The following is a 23,045-nucleotide window of genomic DNA, read 5'->3' as shown; positions in this document are numbered from 1 at the left end:
AGAGAGAATCACAGAGGCTTTTAGGCAGTACACCCCTATGAACCCAGAAGCCCCAGAAACAAAAGCTGCAATTATCATGGCTTTTGTTAATCAGGCCGCTCCAGACATCAAAAGGAAATTACAAAGAGTGGAGAGGCTAGGAGAGAAGAGCCTGCAGGACTTAATAATAGTAGCAGAAAGAGTTTACAATAATAAAGCCCGGAGGAGCAACAGACTAAACTAAGCCACCGGCAAACCCGAAATCTGGCTAAGATCCTGCTGGCTACAACCATGGATGACCCACAGGAAAAACGGAGGCACCTCAAGAAGCTGACTTCAGGGACAGGGACTTCCTGGTCCCTGATGGGAGCTCCCTAAACTAAACAAAAACCAATGTGCTTATTGCAAGGAAGAGGGCCACTGGGTGAAAGACTGCCCTAACAAAAGATCTAAGGCCCCTGCCAAGATATTGGAGATGGAGGACCTGGACGACTAGGGGAGTCGGGGTTCGGTACCCCTCCCTGAGCCCAGGGTAACTCTCAGAGTGGAGGGGCAACCAGTTGAATTTCTAGTGGACACTGGGGCACAACATTCGGTCTTATTACAACTGAAGGGGAAATTGGTGAGCAAGACCTCATGGGTGCAAGGGGCCACAGGGACCAAACAGTACTCATGGACTACCTGAAGAACTGTGGGCCTCAGCATGGGCCGGGTATCCCACTCCTTCATGGTCATCCCTGAATGTCCCTACCCGTTGTTAGGTCAGGACTTGCTCACCAAGATGGGGGCACAAATTTGCTTCCACCCTGGAGGGGCAAAAATCCTAGACAAAGAAGGGCAACCAATTCAGGTGCTTGTCCTGAGTTTGGAAGACGAATATCGTCTCCAACAGATGCCCCCTGCCCCAATGACTGACATTGACCATTGGCTACAGGGATTTCCTCAGGCATGGGCAGAAACTGGGGGAATTGGGCTGGCCCGACACCGACCAGCTATATACATAGAACTAAAATCAGGGGCCGACCCTGTCAGGGTCCACCAATACCCTATGCCTCTCGCGGTGCGAACGGGAATCACGCCCCACATACGGCGACTACTAGACTCAGGCATATTAAGGCTCTGCCAATCGGCATGGAACACTCCCTTGCTGCCAGTGCGAAAACTGCACTCTAACGATTACAGGCCAGTCCAGGACTTAAGTGAAGTCAACCGGTGAGTAATGGATGTGCACCCCACGGTCCCAAACCCATACACCCTCCTCTCCACCTTGCCTCCAGACAAAAATTGGTATACGGTATTAGATTTAAGAGATGCCTTTTTCAGCCTGCCTTTAGCACCCAAGAGCCAAGACCTTTTTGCCATTGAACAGATGGACCCCAAGAAAGGCATCAATGGCCAACTCACCTGGACTCGACTACCACAAGGATTCAAAAACTCACCAACCTTCTTCAATGAGGCCTTACACGAAGACTTGGGTGAGTTCCATTCTGAACACCCTCATTTGACCTTATTGCAATATATAGATGATATCCTGCTAGCAGCGGAGGACCAGGACACTTGCCTGTGAGGCACCAAGGACTTACTCCAGACTATAGCGGCTCTAGGATACCAGGCCTCAGCCAAAAAGGCCCAAATCTGCAGAGCAGAGGTGAGCTACCTGGGGTACAAATTAAAGGATGGACAAAGATGGTTGACGGATGCACGGAAGGAAACTGTCCTAAGGATCCCACAGCCGCAAACCGACCATCAGGTACGTGAATTCCTGGGGTCGGCAGGGTTCTGTCAATTATGGACTCTGGGTTTTGCTGAGATGGCCAGACCCCTCTATGAGGCCACCAGGCACCAACAAAATTTTGAATGGACAGAGGCCATGAACAAGGCCTTTAATGACCTTAAACAGGCCTTGCTGTCTGCTTCGGCTCTTGGGTTGCCTGACCTAATCAAGCCCTTCTACCTATATGTAGACGAGAAAGACGGGGTGGCAAAAGGGGTTCTTGTCCAGTACATAGGTCCCTGGAAAAGACCCATAGCTTATCTCTCTAAAAAGATGGACACGGTGGCCGCTGGATGGCCCCCATGCTTAAAAATTATTGCCGCGGTGGCCACTATGGTCAAGGACGCAGACAAGCTAGCCATGGGGCAAGAGCTATATGTTACCACCCGACATGCTATCGAAGGAGTACTCAAACAGCCCCCAGACCGCTGGATCAGCAATGCTCATCTGACCCATTATCAGAGCCTACTGCTAAACCCCACCGGAATTTTATTCAAGCCACCTACAACCCTGAATCCGGCAACCCTGAATCCGGCAATGCTTGCGTGGCTGGTGGAGGGCTACTCCCTAACCCAGACTGGGACCCCCCCCTCCATAACTGTCAAGAGATTTTGGCACAGGTCCACGGAATCAGGGCTGATCTCCGGGACCAGCCACTGCCAAACGCGGATGCCACCTGGTATACGGACGGCAGCAGTTTTGTCCGAGAAGGAATCAGATACGCGGGGGCAGCCGTAACCACAGAGACGGATCATCTGGGCAGAGCCATTGGCAGCCGGAACATCGTCTCAATGGGCAGAACCGATCGCCCTGGCCAAGGCACTAACCATGGGAAGAAGGTAAACGAATAAACATTTACACCGACAGCAGGTACGCCTTTGCCACCGCTCATATCCGCGGAGCCCTTTACAGAGAGAGAGGGCTTCTGACAGCAGAGGGAAAGACTATTAAAAACAAAACAGAGATTCTTGAACTCCTAAGGGCCCTCTGGCTGCCCAAGGCACTAGCTATCATCCATTGTCCAAGACACCAAAAAGCAGACACACCAGTAGCTAGGGGAAACCGGCTAGCTGACTCAAAAGCAAAGGAGGCGGCCCTTTCAGTGACCCAGGTTTTAACAACCATGCTAGCCGATCCGGGGGCACCGACCCTGCTGGACACCCCCAGCTATACTGGCACTGACTTATAATGGATTAAATGCTTGCCTACGACCCAATGCTTGCGTGGCTGGTGGAGGGCCGCAGACTCCAGCATCATCCTGCCAGAGGAACCAGGATGATAAGTCCTATCCAAAATGCATCGGAGTACTCATATGGGAACAAGAAAGATGGAAGACCTCATACGACATGCTAAGATCATTATTAAGGACTCTCGAGCAAAGATGGAGCAGATCGTGGCAAGCTGTCATGCATGCCAGCTAACCAACGCCACCACCCATGGGTCTAACCCCGGAACCCGACTCAGGGGAGACCGCCCAGGAGCATAGTGGGAAGTAGATTTCACTGAGGTAAGGCCTGGAAAGTATGGGTACAAGTACTTGCTAGTTTTCCTAGATACCTTTTCAGGGTGGACAGAGGCATTCCCCACCAAGCGCGAAACAGTGCAAATCGTGACCAAAAAGCTGCTGGAGGACATTCTGCCAAGGTATGGATTTCCTGCCAGGATTGGATCCGACAATGGACCGGGGTTCATTTCTAAGGTAACACAGGGAGTAGCACAAATACTGGGGGCAGATTGGAAATTACATTGTGCTCACAGACCCCAGAGCTCAGGTCAGGTAGAGAGGATGAATAGGACATTAAAAGAGACCTTAACTAAATTAGCCTTGGAGACTGGTGGGCACTGGGTCACTCTCCTCCCCTTTGCCCTATATAGGGTGAGAAACTCACCATATAAGATGGGACTGACTCCCTACGAAATCATGTTTGGTATACCCCCACCTATCGTTCCTGCCTTGAAACCCGAAGTGCTTGATGAGTTCAATGACCAACAGCTTCTTTTCTCCCTCCAAATGTTACAAAGGGCCCATGAGCAGGTGTGGCCTAAGTTGAAGGCCCTCTACAAGACCAGCCCACCTCCTGACCCCCGTTGGTATCGACCAGGCGAATGGGTGTACCTGCGGAGGCACCAACAGCAGACACTCCAACCTCTCTGGAAAGGACCCTACATGGCGATCCTGACCACGCCCACTGCTCTCAAGGTCAACAGAATAACTCCCTGGGTCCACTACACCCATGTCCGGCCAGCTGATCCACACGCCATCCTCAAGGACTTTGTTCCGGAATGGAAGAGTCAGCCCGACAAGGACAATCCCTTAAAGCTAAGGCTGTGTCGCTCCCACTTACCCCACTAATATTACTTGCGCTGTATCCCCTGGTGGCTAAACCCAACCCCAACCCCACCAACCATTTAATCTAACCTGGCAAATCATCACCCCAAGCTCTAACCCATGATTGGGTCCTGCATAGGATCCTCTGGAAAAGGGGGGGATGTGGGACCCAAGGAATTTAACAAAAATCCCCTACCCCTGGACAAGCAGAGCAAAACTAACTCCATTTTGTGCTACACCCACCATCTCATGTATAACCCCCACATGACCTACTTATTGCTTAAGACACCCCCCCACCCTAGTCAAGCCGCTGAGCACACCCTTACTGGAAACCGGCTCATATAGGAATGCGGAACCCCAACCGCCAAAGAATGTAAACCCTGCCTTTTGCCTGCCAAACTTGCGCGCCAATTCTGACCAGAGTGATAGGCTAGTTCAAACAGTTACTATAGGGTAATTGGCCCCTGTGTGTGGACTAACATGACTGCAACTTTCTGTGTTCAATTCAATTGGCCACCTGCGTGTGGACTAACATGACTATGCAACTTGCTGTGTGTGTTACAATCTCATTGGCCACTGGCCCCTATAAAACTGCTCCGCCTCTTAACCTAGGGGTCCAAGTCCCTGCTCTGCTGTGTCGGGTATACTTGGGCCCAAGCTTGAGCTTGCAAATAAACCCTCGTGCGTTTGCATCGGTATCGGGTCCTTGGTGGTCTCTCGGATTCGAAATCGAGGGCATTACACAGGCCCTCATCCCCATCTTTCCCAGAACATTCCCTGCCATTCACTCCTTCCCTCAGGGCTCTGATAAGTAACCAAAACTACCTTGGAGAAACAAATTTAGGCAAACACATTAATGGATAATAACATTTCCCCTTCTTGGGTGTTGCATTGTAAAGGGGTCTGGAGAAAACACAATTATCTTAATTCAAAATACTTGACTTTGAATTGATGAATTTTCAAGATACCAGGAAGGATATATTAGGAAAGAGAGATTTTAAGTATCCATCAAATTCCATTATATACACACCCACATGCTCTTTTTGAGCCCAAAGATTCTAGGCAGCAAGAAATGTCAAATGTAAATGTAAAAATCTACCTCTTTGCCCCTGGTATTTTCATCACAGCTTTGGCGATCCTGATAAGAAAGAGAAAAAAGAAAGAAACCAGTTTTTCATTTGCAAATTGCTTACCAATTAGCTTTTAATGAACACTTTATTCTTTCATGATGGCACAGACTAAGGGTATTTACTCAATCTAATTTCTCCTCAGCTTAATGGGAGCATTTGACTAGTCCCTGCAACAAATTCATCAAAACAAACATTTATTCTGCTACCATTTGAGAGACACTCTGCCAGCCATTGGAAGAGATTAAAAATATATGAGACATGGTCTCTGTTCTCTAGGCACTTAATATCCAGCTTCAGGGAAAAGTTTATAAGAGCTCAATAACAGATTCAACACAATAATACACGTAATGGCACAAAGCACTAAGAAATGCATTACTAAATTCAGTGTTAGGGTATTTAATTGAGAACCAGTGTGACTAAAATGTCCATCTTGGTGCAGCTAAATCTAACAGGTAATGTTACAAACATCTGTTATTTCTATTCACCTAGCAGCCTTATAACCTTTGGAGAGATTTCCTGGCCCCATTCCCCATGGTCCTGCAAGCTATCAAATATGAGTCTGCATAGCGCGATACCTAATCCAAGTTGCACCAGCTACGATTCTTCACTCTTCTGACAAAAAGAATTATTTGTTGGTGAGTACTTGATTCACCTTGGGCCAATCAGAGTCCTTCTCTGGATTTCTGATTCATACACACTGGGAAGGAGCAGTCCTCTACTGGTATGGATAAATAAAAAGGAATAAATGCAAGAATATTAAAGGCCATGTTTTGTCTCATGGAGACAGCCTTCTTAGAGAATGAAGCCAAAAATCAGGAGAAAGCCAAAATGAAAAAAGAAACAGGCATATTCCTGACATCTTTTGAGCACTTAAATGTAGCAGGCCTAATGGTGCACCGCTTAGTTTTACAGGCCAACAAATTCCCTTTGTATCTTATTTATCAAATACACTCTCTACTCTTCCTGGAGATCAAGTTTCACATGTTAGTCTTCTTAATATTGTCCCAGAGAGTCACTGATGCTGTTTTCATTTTTTCCCTATATTTTTATCTTAGCATGCTTAATTTTGGATAGTTTTATTGCTCTGTATTCAAATTCATTAATCTCTTCTTTTGCAGTGTCTAATATGCTCTTAATCTCATTTTGTGATTTTTCTCATTTTAGATTTTTTTTTATATCTGAAAGTTCTATTTGGTTCTTTTTTTATATCTATCTTCTTTTCTCATCTCAACATGTTCATTTTTTTTCCTACACCTTGAGCATATAGAACATATTGTAAGAGATATTTTAAGACCCTTGTCTGCTAATAACATTGTCTCTGCCATTTCTGGGTCTGTTGAATTTTCTCTTATGGTTATGAGTCATATTTTCCCGCTTCTTTGCTTTTCCTGGTAATTTTTTATTGAATGCTGGATATTGCAACTTTTATATTGTTGGATTTTGTCTGACATGCAGTTAATTTACCTGAGATCACTTTGTTCTTTAAACACTTGCTTTTAAGCTTGGTTAGGAAAGGTCTAGAACAACCTTTAGTCTAGGGTGAGTTTAGCTCAATTACTGAGGCAACATCTTCTTAAACACTCTATCTGATGCCTGTGTATTATGGATCCTACATGAGTTCTGGAAGTTATGTTCTCTCCTACTTTCTCTCCTGGCCTCACAGAGCTTCAACCACCAAATGCATAGGATGATATTCAACAAAAGACTCCAGAGGATCTGCTGAAGATTTCTGGAGCTCTCTCTCTTTCCCATTTTGTCTTTCTCTATCTGTCTCTGCCTCTGCACCTCTCTCCTCTCTGATATTCTCCAATTTTAGCTGTCTGAATACTGATGTCTGTCTCCTGAACTCACTAAGAACTTTGAGTTTTCTTTGTATCTCCCTCCCTGCACTATACCTCAAAACTTCCTCCTAAATGGAGTAATTATAGGGCTCATCTCATTTACTTCCTTTCTGTCAGGATGACATTGCCTGTTGTTCAATATCTGAAAGTAGTTATTTTCTATATTTTGTTTGGTTGTCTAGTTCTTATGGTGGAAGGACAAACCCTACCATATCAGTTAATCCTTCATGGATGGAAGGAGACCCAAACTTTATTTTTTAAATCTACTCCTTATCAAAAAATAAGACAGTGTCTAATATTAACAAATTTGTATTCCTCTTGCCCAATTCCTAATTACTATACTATGTCTCTACCTTTCTACTTGAACTTATCCCAGGAGCCACAAGGTATGAGACATGATTTCATCTGTCAAATGGAAATAATAAAAAGTACTCCTAAGTTTATGATGAGGATCAAATGAGATAAATTACATAAAGTCTGGCATACGGTGTTTGTTCTACAAATGGCAACTCTTAGTAGCACTGAATGAATCATAGGAAATGGAAACAATGATTTTGTTAAGCAGGAGTCAACATTAGTGGCTCCATTTTTCTAAAAGTAAACACAAAACACACACATAAAAATTCAGTTATGAATACATTTGATGTCTCCAAATGTACTCTCCAAATATGCCCTGTTAATTTTGTTATAAAAGTTTCTCGAGTTCAAAATTTCACTGAAAATGCATTTCATTCAATATTTCCATGTTCTGTAAGTCAAATTTTAAAATAATGATGAAAACTATGAACTGCAAAACTCTCATTGAAAAGTGATGCTAAAAAAGCAACAAGCCCTGGTTTTCTGAATCCTTCTAGAACTTTAGAATCTCAGAAGTGAGAGCATGAGAGGAAGGAATGGCTAGACTGGCCTTGAATTGAAAGATAAATTACATAATTGGCATTTATACTAAATCCTGGAAACAGAAGTAGCAAAACTTAGTGTCTGCTTTGTCATAAAACTTAAAATGCATTATTTATATACGGAGGCATTTATCCTGGAGTTTGTTTTCAAGATATCATTGATCTCATTTTAAAATAGCTCTCCCATCAGCTATTTGTATTGGTAGATCACAATTATTCCTCCTTGGAAAATGAAGGGTCCCCTTTAAATATTTAGGTTTTCTATTAGGTATTCTACTAGGTTCTGTCACATGCTAGATTGAATTTTATCTCTCACAATATATATAATTACCGTCATTTTATAGGTGAGGAAACTGGAGCCAAGAGTGATATTATGACTTGTGTTAAATCACACAGCTATTTAGTGGCACTTCTAGAAAACAAATAGCACTGAGCTATTATCCTCAAGGAACACTCTGCCTGTAGTTTTAAAAATATCTCTTAAAGAGTGAGGAAAGGTCTGGAAAACAATATGGAGTTTCCTCACAAAACTAAAAATAGAACTGTCCTACAACCCAGCAATTGCACTACTAGGTATTTACCCAAAGGATACAGGAATGCTGATTCAAAGGGGCACATGAACCCCAATGTTTATGGCAGCACTATCAACAATAGCTAAATTATGGAAAGAACCCAAATATCCATTGACTGCACACACAGTGGAATATTGGAATGTTTCTCAGCAATCAAAAAGAAATGAAATCTTGCCATTTGCAACAACGTGGATGGAACTAGAATGTCTTCTGCTAAGTGAAATAAGTCAGTCAGAGAAGGACAAATATCATATTATTTCACTCATATGTGGAATATAAGAAGCAAAACAGATGAACATAGGGAAAAGGAAGGAAAAATAAAATAAGATAAAATCAGAGAGGGAGGAGAACCGTAAGAGACTCTTAAATACAGAGAACAAGCTGAGGGCTTGCTGGAGGGGAAGTGCATGGAGGGATGGGCTAAATGGGTGATGGGCATTAAGGAGGGCACTTGTTGGGAGGAGCACTTGGTGGTATATGGAAGTGATAAATCACTGGGTTCTACTTCCGAAACCAATATTACACTATATATTAGCTAACTTGATTTTAAATTAAAAAAAAAAAAAAAAAGAACTGAGGAATGGCTGAGTCTCAAAGAGACCATAAAAACTATAGTTAGAGTAGGTGGATAGACGCCTCCCCCAACTGTGAGAGGCCATGTGCCTGCATGGACAACACAGCCAACTCCTGGTGGACCAATTTCAGTGACTTCATTCGGCTCTCCATCCCCAAAAGGCAACGTCCAAGGGCTACTATATTATTTCTTTCAGAAGCCTTCTGAAATTTTGCCCAATATCTAAGGAATTAAGACATTCTTTAAAGAAAGCCTGCAACTGAGGCATTTCATTTCCTATTTTGTTTCTTTCTATTTGCTCTGTAGTTCTCCACAGAGATTTGAACAAAGAATTTACTACAGGGTTTGTATATTCATGCAAATAACACATTTTCCTACAAGACTACACCCTTTGTTCTTCCAGATGCTGAAACATTTCTGTTTGCTTTTCTAGTTGATTTTGAAGAATTATGATGCAAATGTGTAGTTGGCAGATATTTTGTATTCTTCTCAAGCTCTTCCTTATGCTCTGAATGAGAGAGAGCTGTGCTCCTGAACTTGGGTTCCCTGCTGCTTCCAGCAGGTGTGGATTTGCCACAGCCAGAGACCAAGCTGGTGTGCAGCGTGAGTTCCTCCTGAAAACATGTATGTTCTGCCTTCAGCTGGAGTGCTTTGAAGTCACTGTGTGCTTTATGGCCAGCTTTTCTAATTCTGCAGATTTAACTTTTATTTTATTAGGGTTTTGTGTGTGTGTGTGTGTGTGTGTGTGTGTGTGTGTGTGTCTGTCCCTGTCTCAATTTAGTAAAGGAATAAATGTTTTTCCCCTTTGGTATAATTTGACCTCTTGGTCTCTGGAACATCCAGAGAGATTGAAGTAATAGGTGAAAAGCAGTCAGGTGCTGTGCCAACAGAGCCTCCTGAGAAGAGCTAGCAGGGGAGCAGGGAACCCAGAAGCAGCCCTAACCTGGAATCATCCTCTAGAACCACGCTTGGATCATCTGAGGCGCACGGGAGCAAGAAGACACAATTATGCAGTTCCAGTCTACATAGACCATTAGTAGTAAGAACATCGCTAGGGACAAATCTGTGGCCCAAACCACTCAAGGTAGAAACACACAACTGTTTTGTCTCCCTCCTTTATTGTAGAACGTTAAAAGACACACTTTTACAAAATAAGCACCCTTTTTTCCTTATTTTTTTATGACTCATAATTCTGCTTGTGCCATGAGAAATGATGTCACTGATACCCTCACTGACACCCTGGACTAACTTATCCCACAGACAGGCATTATTCCTGTTTTATGTGAAGGAATGAAGACTGTGCTACATGAAGGAAATAGCTGACTATTTTTTCCATAAGTAGATGCGAAATAACAGAAAATGCATATATTGATCTGTGCCCCATGTTCCTGACACAGAGCTCCTAAAACCTTTGTCATTTCCTGAGTAACAGCAACATCTGATACAGAACTCAACTCCTTTGGAATTTCCTGGGTAATAGGAACATCTTTTGTTCTGGTGAGATGACTCTTTGTGAGCTCCTTGATGGGGACTGGTCACCAGAAAAACCAGAAATTAGAAACTTTTAGCACCACCTTCCATTCTCCAGAGAGGGGAGAAGGGCTAGAAATGGAACCAATAATCAGCCACGCCCACATAATGAAGCCTCCATAAAAGTCCCCAAAATATGGTGTGCAGAGATATTTTCCAGGTAGGTGCACAGCTATATGCCAGGAGGGTGGTACACACCAACTCCAGGGGGACAGAAGTTCGTGCCCTTGGGACCCTTCCAGACCTTACCCTATGTATGTCTTCATCTGAGTATTCATCTGTATATTTCATCATGTCCTTTACTATAAAATAAACTGATAACACAAGTGTTTCTCTAAGTTCTGTAAACTGTTAAAACCAATGACAGATTCCAAGGAGGAGGTCATGAAAACCTTTGATTTGTAACCAAACTTGACAAAAGTTGTGGGTGACCTGAAGACATACTACTTGCAGTTGGTATCTGAGGCAGGGGTAGTCTCGCGGGACTGAGTCCTTAACTGACGGGGTCTGCACTAACTCCAGGCAGCCAGTGTCAGAACTGCTTGAGGTGAAAACCCCACACATCTAGTGTCAGCAGTGTTTGAGAAGTATAGAACTGTAGTTGTAGAGAGTGAAGGAAAAGTAAAAACAGAGAGCTTTTTTCTAGACAATGGAAAACAAGTGCCTTCCCTGAACACTACTGAAAAAACAGAAATTCCTCTTACCTCTTTGGCTGCTCTTTTTAGTTTCCTTTGCTGGCTCCCACTATCTCCCTGGCCTCTGAAACCTGGAGCACTCCAAGGCTTTGTCCTTGGCCTCGTTTTCTGCTCTTTCTGTGCTCACTGCATTGTTGCCCTGACCCATCCTCAGGGCTCTCAAGTTTGCTTAAGCAATGATGCCTCACAGATTTATATCTTTAATACCAACCTTTTCTTGAACTGAAGACTCAAATGTCCAATTTCTAACTTCACATCTCTACCTGGATGTCTAATTAACACCCAAATCCTAACATGTACAAAGCTGAGCTCCTGGCATTTCCACCAAATCTTGCCCCTCCCATGGTCTTGCTCATCAAAGTACAGGCCATATGTGTACTTCTAGTTGCTCACGTCAAAAGCCTTGGTGTAAATCTTGATTATCATCTTTCTCTCACATCACACATGGTATAAGCTTTCAGCAAATCCTAACAACTCTATCTTTATCCAGAACCTGAGCATTTCTCGCCAGCTCCAATATCACCATCCTGGTCAATTCATCCTGGTCAAACCATCATCTCTTACCTGGATGACCACACAGCCTTGTAGTTGATGTCTTTTCATCCTTGTATAGGTTTAGTTTGTCCAAAACACAGCACTGAGAACAATCTTATTAAAATCTCAGTTAAGGGGTGCCTGGGTGGCTCAGTCGGTTAAGCGGCTGACTTCGGCTCAGGTCATGATCTCCTGGTCCGTGAGTTCAAGCCCCGCGTCGGGCTCTGTGCTGTCCGCTCAGAGCCTGGAGCCTGTTTCAGATTCTGTGTCTCCCTCTCTCTGACCCTCCCCTGTTCATGCTCTATCTCTCCTTGTCTCAAAAATAAATAAAACGTTAAACAATTTAAAAAAAATAAAATAAAATCTCAGTTAAATCAATTCACTCCTATGTTGAAAATCCTCCAATGGCTTCCTATCTCACGAAGAATAAAATCCAAAGCCCTTTCCCTGAGTTACAATGTCCTACCCCATCTGCCCCTGCTTGAGCCCCATTGTGTTTCTGACCTAGTATGCTGCCATCTTCTCCCTCTCTATCCCAGTCTACTGGCCTGGTCTCCTCATGATTCTCACCTCAGGGCCTCTGTGCTTCTTCTGTCTGCCTGCAGTGCTCTTCCCCCATCATGGCTCTGTCTCTTCCTTGTTCCAAGTCTTTACTCTGTGGAAATAAACAGAGACCAACCAAGTGACAAAAAAGGCTGCCCGTTCAGCATTCACTACAGCAAAGGAGTCAGCACCATCACTTTTTCCAGAGTTTCAGCAGAGACTCACAGACAGGAATAGGAATGGGAAAACTTTATGGCGGGAAAGGAGGTTTCAGGTATGACCAGATTGGAGGTTGTTGGCATAGGAAAGGTGTAAGTGGGCTACATATGTGATTTATTAGGAGTGCTTTCTCTAGTTGGTCTTAAATTTGGAAAGCTGTCAGTTATTAAGTGTTGGACATTTGGGGCCACTTCTTAAAGGGATTATTGTTTTGGCTTCTTGGAGTGTTTACTAAAGATAGTGGTCTGACTTCCTGCAAGTCTGATTTAGAAAGAGCAGACTGGCTTCCTGGGCTGGTTACTGTAGATCAGGTATTGATTTCCTGAGCTGGATGCCATAGGTTGTAGATCAGTGTTCTATTCTTTTATATGGTGTGGACATTGCCTGCTTGCATATTCAGTCTCTCACTTCTCAGGGAGACTTTCTCTAACAATCTCTTCTAAAATGTCAACTCTTCCTATACCTTTCCTTTTTAATTTTTCTCTTTAAACATGTATCTTTTGATTATTTATCTTATTTACTATGTGCCTCTCCCACTAGTATGTAAACTCCTTGAGAAAAGGACTTCTGGCTATCTTTTTTCATTGTTATATCCCAGTACCTGGATGACCATCAGTTTGGCCCATAGTACGAGTTAGTGACTATTGTTGAATAAAGCAATGAAATATTTATTTAATACCTATTACTAAAGAAGAATTCTATTAGTTATTAACTTTACTTTGGAGACACCTGGCAGTCACTACTTTAACAAAGTGATCATGAATAACATCACCAGTAATAAGTCATGTTGATGTCATGCATTCTGATATATGATGATGAGATGGTTATATCACTTCTGTGGTTTTCTCCTCCAAAACCCATAACCGCAATCTAATTATAAGAAAAACAACAGAAGGGCCCCTGGGTGTCTCAGTCGGTTGGGCATCTGACTTTGGCTCAGGTCAGATCTCACAGTTTGTGAGTACGAGCCCCACGTCGGGCTCTGTGCTGACAGCTAGGAGCCTGCTTCAGATTCAGTGTCTCCTTCTCTCTCTGCCACTCTCCCACTTGTGCTCTGTCTCTGCCTCTCAAAAATAAATAAATGTAAAAAAAAATTTTTTTAAAAAGAAAAACAATTGAGAGTCCCATATCATGAGACATTCTGCAAAATACCTGGCCAACACTCTTCAAGTGTCATGAAAGACAAGGAAAGACAGATTAATTATCACAGTTTGAAGAAGACAACTAACATGTAATGTGGCATCCTGAATTAGAAGCTGGAAAGAAAAATGACAAAGTTTTCAGTGGAAAAACTTATGAAATCCAAACAAAATCTATATTTTAGTTAATAGTATTAAGCCAATGTTAATTTCTTAATGTTATTAACTGTATCATGCTATAGAAGATGTGCACATCAGGAAAAGCTAGATGAATGGTATACGGAAACTATCTGTACTAGTTTAGTAACTTTCTTTAAACCTAAAATATTTAAAATTAAAATATTTAAAAAAGAAAAAATGAGTGCATTGAGAAGTGGCAGGAAGGGAGGACTATATAGAATCATTCCAAATGCACTTATGAAGTACCCACAATGTGGTGAGTGTTGTTGAAAATTCTGGTGACACAATATCAAATAAAATTGTATCTCTACACCTAAGGGCCTGGCATATACGGTCCAGCAGAGAGATGCATACTATACGTTACAGCTACTCTGATTGGCATCCAAATAAGAGAAAGCAGAAGAACAAAGAAGAGAGTTCAATTGTAAGGACATGTTGAATAAAAGGAGAGCGAGTGTGAAAAAAGGCTTGTTAGAGAAGGTGATTGTTGAGCCGAATTACAAGAAAAGAGTGTTTATTCCCTGGAAAGGAACGCTGTTGGGGAAAAGGGTTTGGAAGGGCCTGGAGGATGGTCCTGAAGCCCTGAGTCAGGCAAGATGACTTCACCCCAGGGTTTATAAAAGTGGGTGCAAAATATCTCCAACATAGCGATGTCCTCACAGAGCTCTACTGCTTTTCCAAAATATAATTTGTCTATTATTTGCTGCATAACTTTTAAGTTGATTCTTTACTCTGTATTAGTTTTGGGAAATAAACCAATAAACTTGGATCTCATCTTTTAAGAGAGACATGCCTCTGAAAGAATTCCAGTTAACCTTAAACTGTAAAGTATTTCATTCACACTTTAAAACAAACTCATAATTTAAAGACTTGTGTTTAGATGAGATTGAATTTTATTAAATAAAACTACTAGAGGCAATTTAGGAATCTTTACAATGTTAAGGAAAGAAGTTGTATATCCTGTTGAGTGACATCTTTGAATGTGTGGGGTAAGTGCTTTGGAGTCCTTACAGCTTGCTGAGGTCTGGTCTGGAGATAAATCTCAATTTTTACCAATTGAATTGTTTAGTTCCATTCAGTGGTTTTGGTTGTTATGGAATGCCAACTATAACATTGATAAAATATCAAGAAGTCAGTCCACATGTTTGGAAGTACAGCATAGGATATGTGAGAAAGATGTCATCTATCCATTCATCTATCTATCCATCCACTTAGCAACAGACACAACAGTATACAAAGTAGACTTGATCTTTCCCCTCAAAAAAGTATGTACCTCAAGAGAATAGGCAATTATATCCAGAATGATAAGAACTCTAAGAGGGGTAAGCAGGGGTGGGGGTGAAGTGACCCCAACCTGGTATGAGGCAGGTCAGGCAAGCTATAGCCTCTAAAGAAGTGGGATTCTGGCCACAAGGTGTGTAGGTACTTTTTGTACCTGGGTACAAACAGTGGAAGGAAGGGGAAACATTTATACCAAGTAACAGCAAAGCCCTTCCTCCCCTACTGCCTCATAGATATGAAGTACCCTGTCAATGTGTGCACAAAAGTCCCTTAATGGCACGGAAACTTCCTGCTTTATTAGGCTGGAGCCAGTGGGGCACTAAAGAGCAATTCTGGTGACAAGTACGAAAGGTTCCAGGAAATTCTATTTCTATTGCTTGGTGACTTATTTGCTTTCTTTTTTCCCCCAATCTTTGAGTCATCTGTTCTCTGAGCATTGCCAAGGACATGGGAAAGTTGAAGGTCTTAACCTGTCCCTGTGTGTATCCCTTCACTCTACATCATTTTATTTCTTTAGTCTGTATCTTAAGTGATGCAATGATGTCCATAAATGATCAAGAAAAAAACTAGCCCCTGTTGAACTAGCACGTTCCTGAAGTATTCAGCAGGACTATCCCAAATTACTCATCTTTCCATCCCTGGAATTTCTCCCTGATATTTTACTGCAAACTGACCCCAGCTGGAAATGGGCTTCAAATCATTTTTGCTATTGGCCTCCCAGTTCTACAAGTCTTCTAAGGAATTAGTTGCAGTTCACTATCTATCAACTACCACCCCCACCAAAAATAATTTCTCCTGTCCCATAGGAGCTCCAGTGAAGAATGTCTTTCTCTTTGACGAGATGATTTCTGAAACTCAATCTAATGCAGCCCTTGATGCATTTGGAATAGAAGGCAGAATTAGAGACACATGGTGAGTTTAAGTCCCTGATTAGTGGAAATTGCTTAAAACTACATCCAGTAAGTTAGTATATTTGTTTAGCAGTGGCATACCTAGCATATTATTTTTTTTTATTTTTAGGTATGATCAACATATAATAAATTGCACATGTTTAAAGTGCACAGTTGAGACATTTGCATATATATATATGTTTAGTTGTGTGTGTGTGTATATATATATATATATATATATATACACACACACACACCTGTGAAACCATCACATAGTCAAGATAATGAACATATCCATCAGCCCAAGTTCCATTATTTCCCTTTGTTTCTCATAAAAGGTGCTAAATATAGATGCCTGTGGACAAGAAAGAAGAAAAACTTTCTAGTTTTATTAATAGATGCAATTTTAGGGGCGCCTGGGTGGCTCGGTTGAGTGTCCGACTTCAGCTCAGGTCATGATGTCGCGGTTTGTGGGTTCAAGCCTCGTGTTGGGCCCTGTGCTGACAGCTCAGAGCCTGGAGCCTGCTTCAAATCCTGTGTCTCCCTTGCTTTCTTCCCCTCCTCCACTTATGCTCTCTTTCTCTTTCTCTCCAAAATGAATAAACATTAAAATAATTTGTAAAAAACTGATGCAATTTTAACTGTACATTACCATTGGAGTAAGAAGCAACATCCGACAATAGAGTCAGCCTAACATCATTCTAAGATCAAGGAGCTAAACAGGTTCATAGAGTGACTATGTGACATGTGACATCTAACTTAGGTAGTCTGAAAGCTCTTCTGATGCGTGTTGCCTTGATGAATGTTCCCTGTTATAGTGCTTCCCAAGACTGCATTAGGTATTAACTGTGTAGTCCCATAGCATCTTCTCTACTCCTAGAATAAAATCATACCATTGCATTGCAAAAGCTTATTTACTTGTTTTCCTTTCCCACTATGATATCAAGAAGGATCTTCGTTCTTCACTATCCCTGATGGAATGCCTACCACATAGCAGAGCTCAATGCATTCTTATTGAAGGGAAAAATTAATGAGTCTTGTTTTTCCTGAAAGCAACTGAGCAGATGGCTTGGTCTAGCCCTTTTCCATGCAGGAAGGGACTCAAAGTACACAACTGACCAGTGACATGATACAGTAGCATTATCTATGAGTCTGGAAGCAGCATATTTCACCAATCAGTAGAGCTTGGATCATATCCTACCTAACATTGTCATTACTGAGAAATGTTCCTTTAAAGTGATATTCTTATTGAAGCATGTCCAGTTCGCTAAAGGAAATATATATATACATACATATATATATATATATATAGATATATATATAGATATATATATAGATATATATATAGATATATAGATAAGGGAGAAAAGATAGAGGGTGAGTGTTTTCTTTCTTTTATAATTAATTGTAAAGAAATTCATTTGTTTGCCCACACATTCTAAGCATTGCCTACATGGTTTTGGGAATATTTTATTTTTCCTTTGAAATCATCTTAAAAGAGAAAAGCAATGCTTCTGAGAGTTATGAAATCTCAAAGGCAGTTAGAAATTCATTTATCACTTTAATGCAGGAAGATAAACCGGGATGTATTAAGCAAAGATACTCCATTATGCTGTAGCAGAGTTATATTTTAGCTTTGGCTTTGGCTTTACTTGAGGATTCTAATGGAAACATTGATCTTATTTCCAACATTGCATTCCAGCATTCTCCTGAAATGAAAATTCCTCTTCTGCGTTTGTTTCTAAGCATGGTGAATTAAATCCTCCCTGTGGTTATGCTTAAATACCATGGCCTACTGAATGCTTTTCCTGACCACCACTCAGCCACACTCCATAACAAATAGCTATATACTGATCTTCTGGGCTCCCCAAATACCTACTGCAAAGACTATAATAGATCTGATCAGAGTTTGCTACAATTGACTATATGTCTGAATAACTGGACTGGGAGATCTGTGAGGTTTCTTCAACTCACAGAGAATTTTCATAAATTTGCCTAGTTCAGATCAGCTCAATAGAATAAAACAGGAAGTAAATCGAATAGCCTAAAAAATAAAAATAAAAATAGCTTCTACATATCTCTTCTTCCTTTCCAAGGAGAATTCAAGAAAATTCAATCTCTCTTTTGGAAATTCCACTTACCCTTAACAATTATGTATTAGACAATTGTCCTCATGTATTCATTTGCTCTTTTAACAAACATTACTGAAGTCTTACTTTAACCCACTTGTAAAAGTACTAATATGAATACACCTGCTATCAAGAAATTTGAAGCACAGCAAAGAAGATATGCGCAAAAACAACTGCAACACAAACTATCTATAACATGTAGAAACTCATGCACAGGGTGTTCTAGAAGCCTGGAGAACAAGCACAGAAAGCTCACCAATTGTGGGTAGGGTAGGGGTGATGGCCAAGGAAATCTTCCACAAGGAGGTCGTGCTTAAACTGGATTTAAAGACAGAATGGGAATTTTCTATCAGAATACAAAGGGAAGAGGAATCCAGACAAGAGCATAGCACAGGAGGTCTTAGAAAGCAGAGTATACATTGAAAACAGGGATGATATATGTCAAGAAGTGTTTGGAGCTCTAGGGGCGACCTAGGAAGGGTTTTGCACCCCTACTGGGTAGTTCTGAACTTGCCCCTATGGGAAATGGATAACCAATGCAACATCTAAGCACAATTGTAACACAGTCATATTTACATCTTGGAGCGTTCACTTAAAAATGTACAGCGATGTTTGTAAAGAATGTTTCTAAGGACGTTGGCATATTAAGAGTTATGACTCAATGATTTCTGGTCAGGTAAGTCTGAGAAAATGATGGGTTAAGCATATCTGAACACCTCAAATATTTAACTTGCTCACCTTTGTTTTGTTTCTCCAAGAAGGGCATAGGCAACCTTTCCCAAACTTATTTCACTATGGAAACTTCACCAGATATCTTATAGGATTAGGGTTCCCAAGAATACACTTTGAGAAATGTAAGTGTAGAGGACCAATTGGGATGTTGCAATGACGTTGATATGATCATTGATGAGAATATTATGGTATTAACAGGAAATAAACTGTCAGCAGCCGAGGCATGGAGAAGATGGAACTAAACCATGTTTAGCTCTCATAATGGTCAAAATTGGCAAAGCTTGGTCTGGCGAATCATTTTGACACCTGTGATGTTAATTCATTAGAGTCACAGAACTTTTCAGAAGGGGCTAGTCTAATGCTAAATTTAACTCCCCCCCACCTTTTATAACATAAGGAAATTGAGTCCTCAGTAAATTAATGACTTAATAAAAATTGACAATCATGATACATAGAATCAACTCTCCAAGCTCTTAATGTTTTCACTGGAGGAGAGCCAGAGTGTGAATATTTATAAACACTAGATAATTACCAAACAAGTTATGTTTGTCTTTGGATTATATTTCTTTACTTATATTTGAATAGAGATTCATGTGACATTTAGGGAATAGATGATGCTCTAATAAAACTAATGAAGTCGCACTGTCAGGACTTGACTCCAAAGGAGCTGGAAAGCTGCCCAGCATTTTTATTCTGTCTGCATGAATTCTTGCCTGCTGCCCACACTGTGCTGGGCAGAAAAGGTAGCACCTGCCAGGCATGCCTGCAAGTTCCCCCCGGGGCGTGGTGTTCTTTCCGAATTCAGTCTGCGAGATGCATTACTTCTCTAGTGAAAGGGGTCAAGAGGGAATTATGTTTTGGTTTCAGTAAGGTTGTGCCATAGTTATAGAGTTATCCCCTTAAACAATCATTTTTAGGAAAGTTGGATGCTAAATGATCTTTTATTATTGCAGTTTCCATTGTTAATATATATTTAGAGAGCATTCAAAATCCAATACCACTCTTAAGATCCTGTGATTTCACCTGAAATGACACAGTCTTTCCTTTTGAGCACCATCAACATAAGAGGAAGTATTTTGCTTCGCTCTTCTTTCTGCTCCACCTGCTGCTATATTGCATGGGCCCATGACAGCGACCACTTGACCCACTGGCCAAATGAGACTTTGGTCCTCACCGCAGTAAGATCAAAGATTGGGATAACCTTGAAATGACTGCTGTGTCTTTATTCGGGCATTTGAAATGTGCTGATGTTATATAGTCTCCTAGCTGCTGTCTCCACTCTGACTTTTTTGGTAGCTTTCGATTTTCCCTGACAAGAAGATTGTTTTGCATAGGATGTGCCAAATAAGATTCACCTTCAACTGAATGTGCTACTCATTCATGGATGGCAGTCTCTGAAAGGTGTTAATTGGAATACTAACCACTCTTCTTGGCTATTAAAAATTACTAAAGGTCAAAGACAAGCAACTTGCTCTATTCTCATGCATTTTCTATCCTGGTAAAAATGTTTGTGACTTGCCTTCACTCAGGATTAATGAGAAGGCAAGAGGGTTTTATTGAGACACACCTGATCCACTTAAAGAGCTGCAATCTTCACACTAAGGGACTGCATTTGGAAAAAAAAAAAAGGAAAGAAGAAAGGAAGAAGGAAGAAAGAAGAAAGGAAAGATATACACTGAAAATTCTGAGGATTGGGGTAATTCTAAGCCAACTAATCGAAGGAAATGCTAGAACAAAGAAGTAAAAATTAAGTTCCTTAAACCCTAAGAAATAACCCTTATACACTAAGAAAGACATTTCATGTTGTTATTCCATAAATCTTGAGTTAATAATTTTCAGCCATAATATTATGAAAATGAACATCTCTCCCCCTGTTTTTTTCTTTAAAGTGATCATCAGAATTTTTCCCTCAAGAAAGGTAAAAATTTTTAATCATTTTGAAATGTTTTTGTCCTCTGGATGATCATGGCTATACCTAAAACAGAAGCTGAAGCAAATTGTGAATATTTTTAAAATTTAGCTATAATTAAGTGGGTACATTAGGAATACCAGTCAGCCTCCATATGTTAAACTTATTCTGGAGTCATTGACAAAAAGTGTACTTTCATGACTTTGAACATTATTAAAGACCGGGATCAAGTACAGCCTCTCTATGAAAAATCCCCCTAATTTTCCAATTTACATCATCTATTTTGTGCCTACAGTCTACCTAAGAGTACCATACATAATTAGATAGATAGATAGATAGATAGATAGATAGATAGATAGATGAAACACTACATTTATCGAAATACTTGGAATGCAATACGTAGAATCACTCTCTACTGTGAGATTTCCACAATGGTAGGAATGAATTTTCCCTACTTTGATTTTCTGTGCCTAAAAGAGCCTAGTACATAGTATTATATGTTGATGTGTTAGGGGCGCCTGGGTGGCTCAGTCGGTTAAGTGTCTGACTTCAGCTCAGGTCTTAATTTCACTGTTCCTGTGAGTTTGAGCCCCACGTCAGGCTCTGTGCTGACAACTCAGAGCCTGGAGACTGCTTCGGATTCTGTCTCCCTCTCTCTCTGCCTCTCCCCTGCTCGTGCTCTGTCTCTCTTTCAAAAATAAATAAACATTAAATATATATATACACACACATACATGATATATATATATGGTGTATATATATCGTATATATGGTATATATATACCATATATATTAATATATTTTTAATAATATATTTTAATAATATATATGGTATATATATGGGATATATATGGTATATATATATATATGTGTGTGTGTATATATATATATAGTAGTGTTACCAAAGTGGTAAGTTCTTTGCCTACTCAATATGGTTCCCCACATAGGCAAATAACGATGCTCTAGGACCTCCCCAATTAGGTCAGAGTTTTTTAGGTGAGAGTAATTAAAGGACTGGTAAGCAAGCTGACATAGGGGGTTTTCAGCAAAGTGGGAGGAGGCTTTTCAGAATCAGAGTGCCACCTTTCTTCTTCCCTTAAATAGGCACAGTCTGATGTATCATGGCCCTGGTTGGTGTATTTTACTGCTATTACAATTAGATGGTAATGAACTTGAGATCATCTGGAGGGTTAGCATGGTGCCTGACCTGGATCAAACAGGTCAAAAACTGGGTCAGGGGGCTTATTTGGAACCTGTGGTTTCTGGCATCCTGCCTTGGTTTCTGATGGCAAGCGGCATCTATACGCAGGGCTAGAAAACTGGGTTATTGTGGCTTATTAGCAAGTACCTGGTGACAGTGGGACATTTGCTTTTTAAACATCCAGTGAAATAAATGATTAAATATATTCAGGGTGATAACAACTATGAAGCTATTCCTTGAATCTATTAGCTTGGAAAATGGAATCATCTTTCAGCTCCTAAATATACAACACTTAGAAGTATTCTGAAGTACTTTGCTTCCACATTTTAACATAACGGATATGAATTTTAAACACATCAAATGGCTGCTTATTTTTATTTGAAAGTTTTAAACTCCAAATGTGAAACCTCTCCCTTATTCCTCATTTGCAGTAGACTTTTAACAAGGCCTAGTTGTTAGAATAATGAAAAATATTTTGACAATATCAAGGTCTTATATGAATTAAAGTTGTTAAACCAAAGAAGCTCCTGAAAATTGTATCTCTCTTTACATATAGAGAAAATAAGAATCATTTTGTAAAACGAAAGACAAAGATGATACGAGGAAAAGATTTTAGAGATTATGCATATATGGAGAAAATCTAGATAAATATAATAAGAACATGGTAAAGATGCCATATATTGCACTAGCCAGGACAATAGTGGCTAGCATGATGTGAAATTAGACACTTAAAATGTGGCTAGTCCAGGGGCGCCTGGGTGGCTCAGTCGGTTAAGCGTCCGACTTCAGCCAGGTCACGATCTCGCGGTCCGTGAGTTCGAGCCCCGCGTCGGGCTCTGGGCTGATGGCTCGGAGCCTGGAGCCTGCTTCCGATTCTGTGTCTCCCTCTCTCTCTGCCCCTCCCCCGTTCATGCTCTGTCTCTCTCTGTCTCAAAAATAAACATTAAAAAAAAAATTAAAAAAAA

The 23,045-nt window shown here is 41.0% G+C and overlaps 1 pseudogene; it reads left to right on the top strand.

Moving 5' to 3' along the window:
* The first annotated feature begins 270 nt into the window (after positions 1-270).
* Positions 271-1,546, top strand: LOC124508322 (uncharacterized; annotated as a pseudogene).
* Positions 1,547-23,045: the final 21,499 nt, after the last annotated feature.

Source organism: Lynx rufus, unplaced genomic scaffold (genome assembly GCF_022079265.1).
Source record: "Lynx rufus isolate CCGP_SWC_20201006 ecotype Redwood Valley unplaced genomic scaffold, mLynRuf1.p SCAF_1, whole genome shotgun sequence".
NCBI classification, from domain to species: Eukaryota; Metazoa; Chordata; class Mammalia; order Carnivora; family Felidae; genus Lynx; species Lynx rufus.
The sequence above is the reverse complement of the archived record's forward strand: the minus strand, read 5'-3'. Positions and strand labels throughout refer to the sequence as shown.